Raw genomic sequence first — 9,315 nt, 5'->3', positions numbered from 1 at the left:
CTACTCCACATTACAGGGATGTTTCTTCTTATAAATGGACTTACTGTTTTTTTTTTTTTTAAGATTTTATTTATTTATTCATGAGAGAGAGAGAGAGAGAGAGGCAGAGACACAGGCAGAGGGAGAAGCAGGCTCCATGCAGGGAGCCCGATGTGGGACTCGATCCCGGGTCTCCAGGATTAGGCCTTGGACTGAAGGCAGGCACTAAACCACTGAGCCACCCCGGCATCCTGACATATTGGTTTTTAGGCTTAGGCTTCAAGCTTCTATAAGCTCAGCTAGTATGATTTGTCCTTCCCAAATCTGACTGCCTTTAGGACAATGCAAGATAGAGTTTCAGAGTCTGTAGGCCTGGGAGGAGACAGGTATGTTGTGTATACATAGTCATGTAGGACATCTTGGGAGAGGGAGAGTCAGTTAGCATTTTCCTGGTAACACCCTTAAACTCTATATGCCTTTATTCAGCCTTAATACTGGATACCAAAGGGAGACTCAATGAGGCTGATATGCTAATTCTCAGATTGTTTACTCTCAGATCTGCTCCTGGCTCCTCCTCTGCTCAGCCCCATGTTATAGAGAGGCTGCCCCTGAAGTCTGTGTTTCCCAGGCTTGCATGCAAGTTGGTTTGTGGCTGGGTTTGACCACTGGAAAGTACTAGTAGGAAATTGGAAAGTGGACAGAAGGGAAAATCTAGGGGATTTCTCCCCATCTAAGCATTGTGCAACATCTCTAACAGTGGTAATATTCCCTCCATGGTTTTTGGAGGATCCAGGTTTTGTGAAGATGATAGCTTATATGATTTTGGGGGATCCTTTTAAGGAAAAAAAAAGTTAGATCCAGAACTTTGAGGAGGGTAAGGAGCCCCAAAGCATGAGGCTCATTAGCTTTATGATAAATCTGCCCCTGCCAAGGCTCAAACTTCTACTAGGTGACTGGCCCCTCGTCTGCCATTGTTATTCTAGCCTGGAAATGGTACCATCATCCTGCTTTCCTCACCATCATCTGCTTAAATGTCTCAATTTCTCCACCATTCGGATCATTAAGCAATCAATTATTTTAATTGAATTATGTCTGTATTAAGTAGAGTGATTTCTTGTTTCTTCTGGTTGGATTTTGAATGATAAAACAAGTTAAAGTAAAAAAAAAATAACTTTGGTGAAATTATTTTTGCTATCATATATAATGAGACCTTTTTTTTTTTTTTCTTGATGAGGATAAAAAACCAGTTAGGAGCAGCTCAATGCTATAGAAAGTTAAGGTGGGGGCATTCATCTCTCCTAAAAATTTTGGGATACTTTGGTGGATTTTCCATAATTGCTCTGAAGTTGATCAACAGCTCTTGATCCTCAAATAATCCGAGAAGGCCATTTTGATTTTGGAAAACAGGGCTGGATAGCTGGGAGTGCTGACAGCCTGAAGATTCCCTCATTTCTCCATGTGCTTGTTGAGCACCCAGTACAGCTCAGGCTGTTGGGCATCTAGCCACTAAGGAACAGTTGTAGCCACTGAGGAGTTTATGATCTAGTAGGAGAGACAGACCCCAAATGTATGTTCTCACTATATTGTAGTATTAGATGCCGTGCTAAGGAGACGGTGTGGCAGGGGGTGCAGTGAGGGTTTTTGCTCTGAAGTAAGTCTTTGTGCTTTATAAAGATGGCAATGAGGAGGAAATTCTGCAAAGACAAAAGGAGCAAGCAGGAAGACTGGTTATGAAGTGAAGGCAAAAGCCCAGGCAAGAGTTTTTGGCCAGGAGCTGGGACATTTAGGAAGGAAGGGAAGAACTGATACAGCTCAGTACAGTGGGGTAAAATAGAAGGAGTCAAGAGTGTCTGAGCCTTTTACCTTGGGTGGAGGGGATGATGATGCCACCAACAAGGCAGCAAATATTGGAAGATGAGCAGGTTTTGATGGGGAAGTCGGAAGTTTGGATTTGAACAGCTGTGTTTGAGGCCAGCATAGGACAAGCAGGTCCTACAGGGATTCCATGAGGGGGCTGGCTTTGCTGTTTTAGATGAGAAAGAGAGAGAGATAGAGATGAGCTAGAGTTAAGGCAAATTATATATTCTTATGGAAGTAGGAAGCATCTGGAACCATGGTGGGCTGCTGTGTAATCTTCTAGGAAGAGAGTTCTGGAAAAAGTCCATATCTTCTAGTTAAGAGAGTTATGGAAAAAGAAGAGGCCCTGGGGAAAAACTCAGAAAGCGCACAGCCAGAGATGGGCAGAGGAAGAGAAGTCAGTCATTGTGAACTGGGGTGGTGGGGAGAAGGTGGGCAGGAGAGTGGGAGGAATGGCAGGAGGTCAAGAGAAGGACAGCTTTCCAGGAGGGCCAAGTAGGGTGAGACCCTGTTGGATTTGGAAAGGTCACTAGTGACTTGGCCAGAACATTTCAGTCTTACGGGGAATGAAGAAAGGGATTTCCAGAGGCGGAAGGGTGACTACCAGGTGAGATGCAGCAGTGGGTGTGGGCTACTTTGAGCAACATGCAGTGGTAGGTGGAAGGAGAGAGTTGATGTCTGAACCGGGGACATGAGAAGTTTCCACAGTGTTTGCAAATGAGAGAATGAGAGTCAGAAGATAGGAGGAGACATAATAGTTGGCAATGAGCTGTATCTTCATCCATGAATGCCCTTACTTTCCAAGCAAGAGGTTTGGAGCAGGAATCTCAGTCCTGCTGGGAATATCCGAATATCTGTGATCATGAGCCATGATTCTAGAACCTAAACTGTTCCTGGATGGTAAATTAGCTGCACTAATTGTGGAAGCTGTGTTCAGAGCTTTGGGCCATGAGGCTGGTGCTTTTGCTATCTAGAAGAAGTAGTTTAGCCTTTAGGTGAGATAGGAAGTAGAAGAGTGATGCGCAGGTGCTTAAAACAAATACTGAGGCCTCCACTCTGCATCATAACTACCCTCCTAGGGAGACAGAGATTGTCAAAACGTCTCTGGGTCTGGTAGATTCTGGGCCTGGTAGATTCTGCCTGGAAGCTGGGCACCGGGCCAGTGCAGCTTGTCAAACCAGGTTACATGGGAATGTGCCCAGGGCTGCTGAGAATCCGCAGCTCTGATCAGTGTGTATGGGCTTGTTAGACTTAGGCTGGTTTTTGCTTTCCTTCAAAGGGACACCTGAGCCTCTCGTGTAGGTAACAACTCTGGGTTCGTCCCCACTGCTCTGTTTGCTTTGGTTACTGGCGCTCAGCAGCAGTGGCCTCTGTTTCGGTGAATGGATCTTTTCTGAGGATATTCTTGGCAAAGGGCTTTTCCACTGTAATAATGGTGGCTACTACTTAAAGAAGAGCCGCTCTGTGCCCGTTGCTCTGCCAGGGACCTTGTGTTCATCTAGCTCATGGCCCACCAACCAGGGTGGTGTTGGGATTGCTATCTTACGCATGAGGAGAGTTGGACTCCATGAAGTTCATGGAGTTTGCTGGTGTTTCCCAACTGATAAGTTGTAGAACTGGGGTTCTTGTTGTTCTTTCTCCCTCTGAGCTCGCCATTCTGTGCTATTGCACTCCCTCTTGGTACTGTGTCCTGATTCTTCAGTGGGTGTCCACCTACCTGGTGCTAAACCGTCCCCACAGTAGCCCACGTGGAAAGTTATTAGGCCACATGACTTACTCCTCTATTGTTGTTTTCAGAATAGATAGAAGTTCCACACAAAAATAGCAGTAAAACTCCTCCCAACTTGCCTCCTTGCCTCCAACAATCTGCCTTCACAGTGCCCCAGAAAGAGCTCTGTTAAAGTCCATGTCACTCCAATGTCTGAAAGCTCTCAAGGGCTCCCCACGGCTGTTGGACAAAGGCCAACCTCCTTGCCTTGGCCCACAGGGCGGCCCTTTATGACTTGGCTCTTGCCCACATCTCTGGTTGTATCCTCCACAGTCTTTGTCTCCAGACGACTCACTGTTTTTTCAAGCAAGAGGCTGAACAGGTTCCCGTGCCCCTTTACCTCTCTGAGCCTTTGCTCAAGATATTCCTTTTGCTTGACATGTTGTTACTCTCTTCTCTGCTTGGTACCCCAAATCTCAAGTCTTTTTTTTTTTTTAAGATTTTATTTATTTATCTGAGATAGAGCGAATGTGAGAGAGCATGCACAACCTGCGGTGGGGGCAGAGGCAGAGGGAGAAGCAGATTCCCTGCTGAGCAGGGAGTCAGACCCTGGGATCGTGACGTGAGCTGAAGGCAGATGCTTAACCAACTGAGCCACCCAGGCTCCCCCAAATGGCACCTCTTCTGTGACACTGTCTCTGACTGCCCCGGATAGACTTGTTCTAGAATATTCCATTGTGAATTTTCCTTAATTACATGTCTGACTTCTCTAAAGTTGGTGAGCAAGAGATCTGTATCACTGCTCTGCTTGAGGTCAGCTTTGGGCCTGACATGCAGCTTGGAACTCAATAAAGGTATTCCATTGGGATTCATGTATTTGCACTTGGCATTGAGTTTGATGATCTGGCGGGGGGGGGGGGGGGTGGGCGGTTCCATCTTCATTATGATGTTTAAAACTGAAAGTAGAGGGAGACGACTGGCATGGAGAGGGAGTACTCTCTAACCTTTAAGTTAGACTAGATTTAACCTATTCATGAGGAACTATACTACCTTTTCTATTTCTCTTCTAACTCCAAAGATGCCTTAGGTACTATGTTGAGAAAGTTTTATACAGGGAGCACCTGAAGAAAGACTACAGGTACTTAATTATATGACTTTAATTAATTCTCTAATATTAGAGTTGATCATTGTGCTCATGGAAGTAGGGCCCCAGTATCATGTCTCCCTTCCCTCTTGAATCTTATCATGGTGTTGCACATGTATCACATCAGATAGCTTACTCTGTATTTCAGGTAGGTGCTTCCTAAACCTTCATTAAATTGAAAAGGTCTATAACTATGGAGCAATTTACACAGATGAAGGAACTAAGGTTCGATTCAAATTTCAAAGATTTTATCCTTTATAAATCATTCATTTTTCTGCTTGTTTCTACTTGTTACACTGACTTTTATCATGACTAGAGGTCCAGAAAATGATCATTTTTAGGTTCATTAGATACCACTCTAACTACTGTCACTTCTAATACCCTCACGAAAGATAGATGGCCTCCTCCTCATTCTTTATGGTCTCTGACCTTTACTTTAGGGATTGCGCACCGATCTGTGGGGGCTGGGGGTTGTGTTGAGTCCTCTTGGTTTACATGTATAAGTTAGTATTTGGCACATACTAGGTGCTCAATGCTGTGTCTCTTTCTTCCAGAGCTGCTTTACCTGCTCTCTTTGTTGATTTCTAATTAAAACAAATTTGGAGGATGGGGGGAGCGTAGCCAGTTCAGTGAATAGAGCACACAACTCTTGATCTCAGGGTGGTGAGTTCAAGCCCCATGTTAGGCATAGAGCTTACTTTAAAAAAAAGGTGTTTTTTTTTTGTTGTTGTTGTTGTTGTTGTTGTTTTTTGTTTTTTTTTCCCCCTTAAAATTTAGCTTCTGGGATTTTAAGTATATTCATGACCGGGGCTTAGAAAAATCTTCCAATTAGACATCCTGACGACTCTTCCTAACAAGGAGGAGAAAGTGTTCCATAATGAATGAAGCATTCCAAAGTGGCAACGTGCTCTGAGGGGTTCCAATGCCTTCTGCTCTCCTTTCTTGCTATTATGCAAATTGAGGAGGTATACTGTTACTTCTTGGCCCATCCACTATCACTGATGATCTCCACATGGATGGTCTTTTGGCACCATCTGACTTGTCAGCACTGCCCAACTCCCAGAGTCCTGCAGTAGACATCGTGTTGTTTCATCCATTCCCAGAGTGTCAGATCTCAGGGGGGCCCTTAGAGCCTATCTGGTCCAAGTCTCCTTCATTTCCCAGAGACAACTAAGTGAGGTCTAGATGGGGAGGAGACAGGAGGTAGAGCACAGCCAAGAGTGGATACCCCTCTTTCCCCAACCCTCAACTGATGCTGTTAGTATATTTTTACTTGCCTAGATTTAAGCTTATTACTATTCCCTTGTTAATGTCAAGCCCTGATGACTTCCACAGTAAGCACACATCCCTATCAAGGTTTTATCAGCTCGTTCGCTGGAGCACACAAGTGGTGGAATTCTTGTGCGTGTCCAGCTCCCTCATTAACATCTCTTCCGTGTCTTTGATTCTGCCAGAAAGAAAATGTGATTTCCTTCAGGCATGGTGGAGGGGGAGGGATATTGGGTTGGTGGGAGAGGCTGGCCTCTTCTGCTAAATGGGGAGGCGATTAAACTGTAGATACACGGTTTGTTTGAGGAATGTTAAAAAAAAATCGTGATGCTAATTGCTGTGTAGATTCAGATGGTTGCTCTTTCACGTGATTGTGTTGGGCTCAACATTGAAGCACGTGACACTGATGACAAACAAAGAGCTTTGTTTTCTCTCAGCTCCAGCAAGACCTGTATGCATATATCTTTCTAGAGCATGTAACTGGAGAATTAGTCATGAGTCATTGGTCTTGATAAGGCATTACCTGCGAAAGGAACTCTCTTGGGTTTCAAAAATGTGGCCAGCATGGGGTAGAAGGAATCCCTACTAAATGAAAACATGGGGAAAAGGTTTGCAGAACTAAAACTTGATCCCAAGTTTTGACTGAGAGTCAAACAGATTTGCTTTTTAAATTTTAAAAAAAATCCTTCTAAAGGAAAAAGTGAAAAGAATAGATTTGATTGACTTTTGTTTTTCATTATTTTTCCATTTTACTCATTTCTATACTTCTGGCTTCCCACCGTGACTAGGGAAAGTGCCAAAGAATCAGACGAGGTAGTCCCCCCGGAATTTAAGTCTTACCAAAGGCTGAAAATATGAAAACTCCACCAAATGAAAGAATCCAAATTCCAGGCCTGTTGTGCACACCATGGGTTTAGGGGCATTTTATTCAGACTTTTTAAGGTTATTCTGTTTTTATGTTTTACACAATTAAGTGTTGGAACATTTTCTGGTTCATTGAAAGGCCTTAAAATAGGGACATTGGCAATCAAAAGAAGAGGTGTGGGGAGGTGAAAGGAATGACCACTTCTTAAGCCCTTATTATATTCTACATATATTATTTCATAGAACTCCTATAAAAGTTATATGAGGGTTCATTTTACAAGTGGGGAAATTGAGTGTAAGTTTACTTGTTGGGTGTCAGTTTCCTATGGTTATATAATAGGAGGCAGAATTGGGATTCAGAACAATTTGATTCCAAAACCCATGCCCTTATCCACTCCCTATTTCCTGGTCACAGTTTTTAAAAAGTATTTTATTTATTTATTCATGAGAGACACAGAGAGAGGCAGAGACATAGGCAGAGGGAGAAGCAGGTCTTTGCTGAGCAGGGAGCCTGATACAGGACTCAATCTCAGGACCCTGGGATCATGACCCAAGCCAAAGGCAGACACTCAACAACAGAGCCACCCAGGTGCCCCACCTGGTCACATTTTGAAAAGAACACAAAATGGCAATTATTTGTTTGTGCTAATTTTGGTAATCCCTGAGCTCTGGTTAATTGAGTTTGGTTTCTTAAAGTACTAGTAATTAATTTATCCTAGTAAGTCAGAAACCTTGGCCAAGACCTGAGATTTTTTTTTTTTAAGATTTTATTTATTTGAGAGAGCATGAGTAGGGGAAGAGGCAGAGGGAGAGAGAGAAATGCAGTCTCCCCATTGAGTAGGGAGCTAAACATGGGCCTCGATCCCAGGTCCCTGGGATCATGACCTGAGCTGAAGATAGACACTTAACCAACTGAGTCACCCAGGTACCCCAAGACCTGAGATTCTTAAGTATATTTAGATGCTAAACTGGGGTCAAGACTATAGAATTTATGTCTTTCAGAATTAACAATGATTTATAGCACAATGACTTCTCTTTAAGATCATGATGCCAGACATTCTGGAACCACCTTAACCTAGACAGGTTATTGTGAGAGGTAATTGCTAAATTTATGGTCAGGAAATTGGAGTTTAAATTCTAGCTTTGCTACTAACTTTTTTGGTGACCTTAGAGGGAATTTCTTCTCTATGGATCTGAATTTTTGTATCTAAATAATGAGAAAGTTGAACTATAAAATCAACTTCTGACTCTAAAATTCTAGGATAATTTCTGACTCTAAAATTCCAGGATTTTGTCACACCTGACTTAAATGGAAGTTTCATGAAGGTAGGGACTTTGTTCACTGCTATATTCCCGGGACTCAGAACATGTGCTAGCACATAGTTGGCATTTGGTATACACTTACCAAGTACATGAACGAATCTGCTTCCTTTATAAACTCAGCATGGATTATTATTTGTTGAGTATATCTTTTTAAAAAAATATTTTATTTATTTTAGATAGTGAGTGGAGGGGCAGAGGGGGAGGAAAAGAGACAAGCAGACTTCACGCTGAGCATGGAGCCCATAACAGAACTCAGTCTAAGGACCCTGAGATCGTGACCTGCGTCAAAATCAAGAGTTGGATACTGAACCAATTGAACCACCCTGGTGCACTGTTGAGTACCTCTTATGTGCCAGGCACAGTCCAGGGTACCAGACAACCTTGAATCTGTTGGTAACATGGCCCACATCACATACTAGTAAGCATAACTTTTAAAAAAAATTTTCTGTCGATTTTTTTAGATCATAAAATGGTCTTTTAAACTTGTCAATATTCAGATTCGGTATTGAGCATCCACTAAGGATGAGTCAGGGATCTAGTTAGTCAATTTTAGTAAATCATGCTCCTAGGGTTTATTTCCCAAGAGTTCTCCAATACTGTCCTCATCTCCATTTGAAAGTCCTATAAAAGTAAGTCAAATGTGGATGTCTCCAATATTAACACCTCTGTTAGGTTTCAAAGCCAGGAAGAGGTTAGGATTAGTTAAAGGGGTAGCAGAAGTAAACTCCATACTGCTAAGATAATTCTAATTCTGTCACTGCTTTTCAGGATTTTCTTTTTCTTTTTTTGTATTTAAGTTTTTTAAAAAATTTAAATTCAACTGAAGTATAGTATATTATTAGTTTCAGAGGTAGAGTTCAGTGATTCATCAGTCTTATATACCACATAGTGCTCATTATATCATGTGATCTCCTTAATGTCCATTACCCAGTTACCCCATCCCCTATCCACCTCCCCTCCAGTGACCCTCAGTTTGTTTCCTATGATTAAGAGTCTCTTATGGTTTGTCCCTCTCTCTGGTTTTGTCTTGTTTTACTTTTTCCTCCCTTCCCCTATGATCCTGTTTTGTTTCTTAAATTCCACATATAAGTGAAATAATATGATAATTATCTTTCTTTGACTGACTTATTTCACTTAGCATAATACCCTCTAGTTCAACCATGTCAGTGCA

Source organism: Canis aureus, chromosome 10 (assembly GCF_053574225.1).
Source record: "Canis aureus isolate CA01 chromosome 10, VMU_Caureus_v.1.0, whole genome shotgun sequence".
NCBI lineage: Eukaryota > Metazoa > Chordata > Mammalia > Carnivora > Canidae > Canis > Canis aureus.
This window is presented reverse-complemented; position numbering follows the sequence as displayed.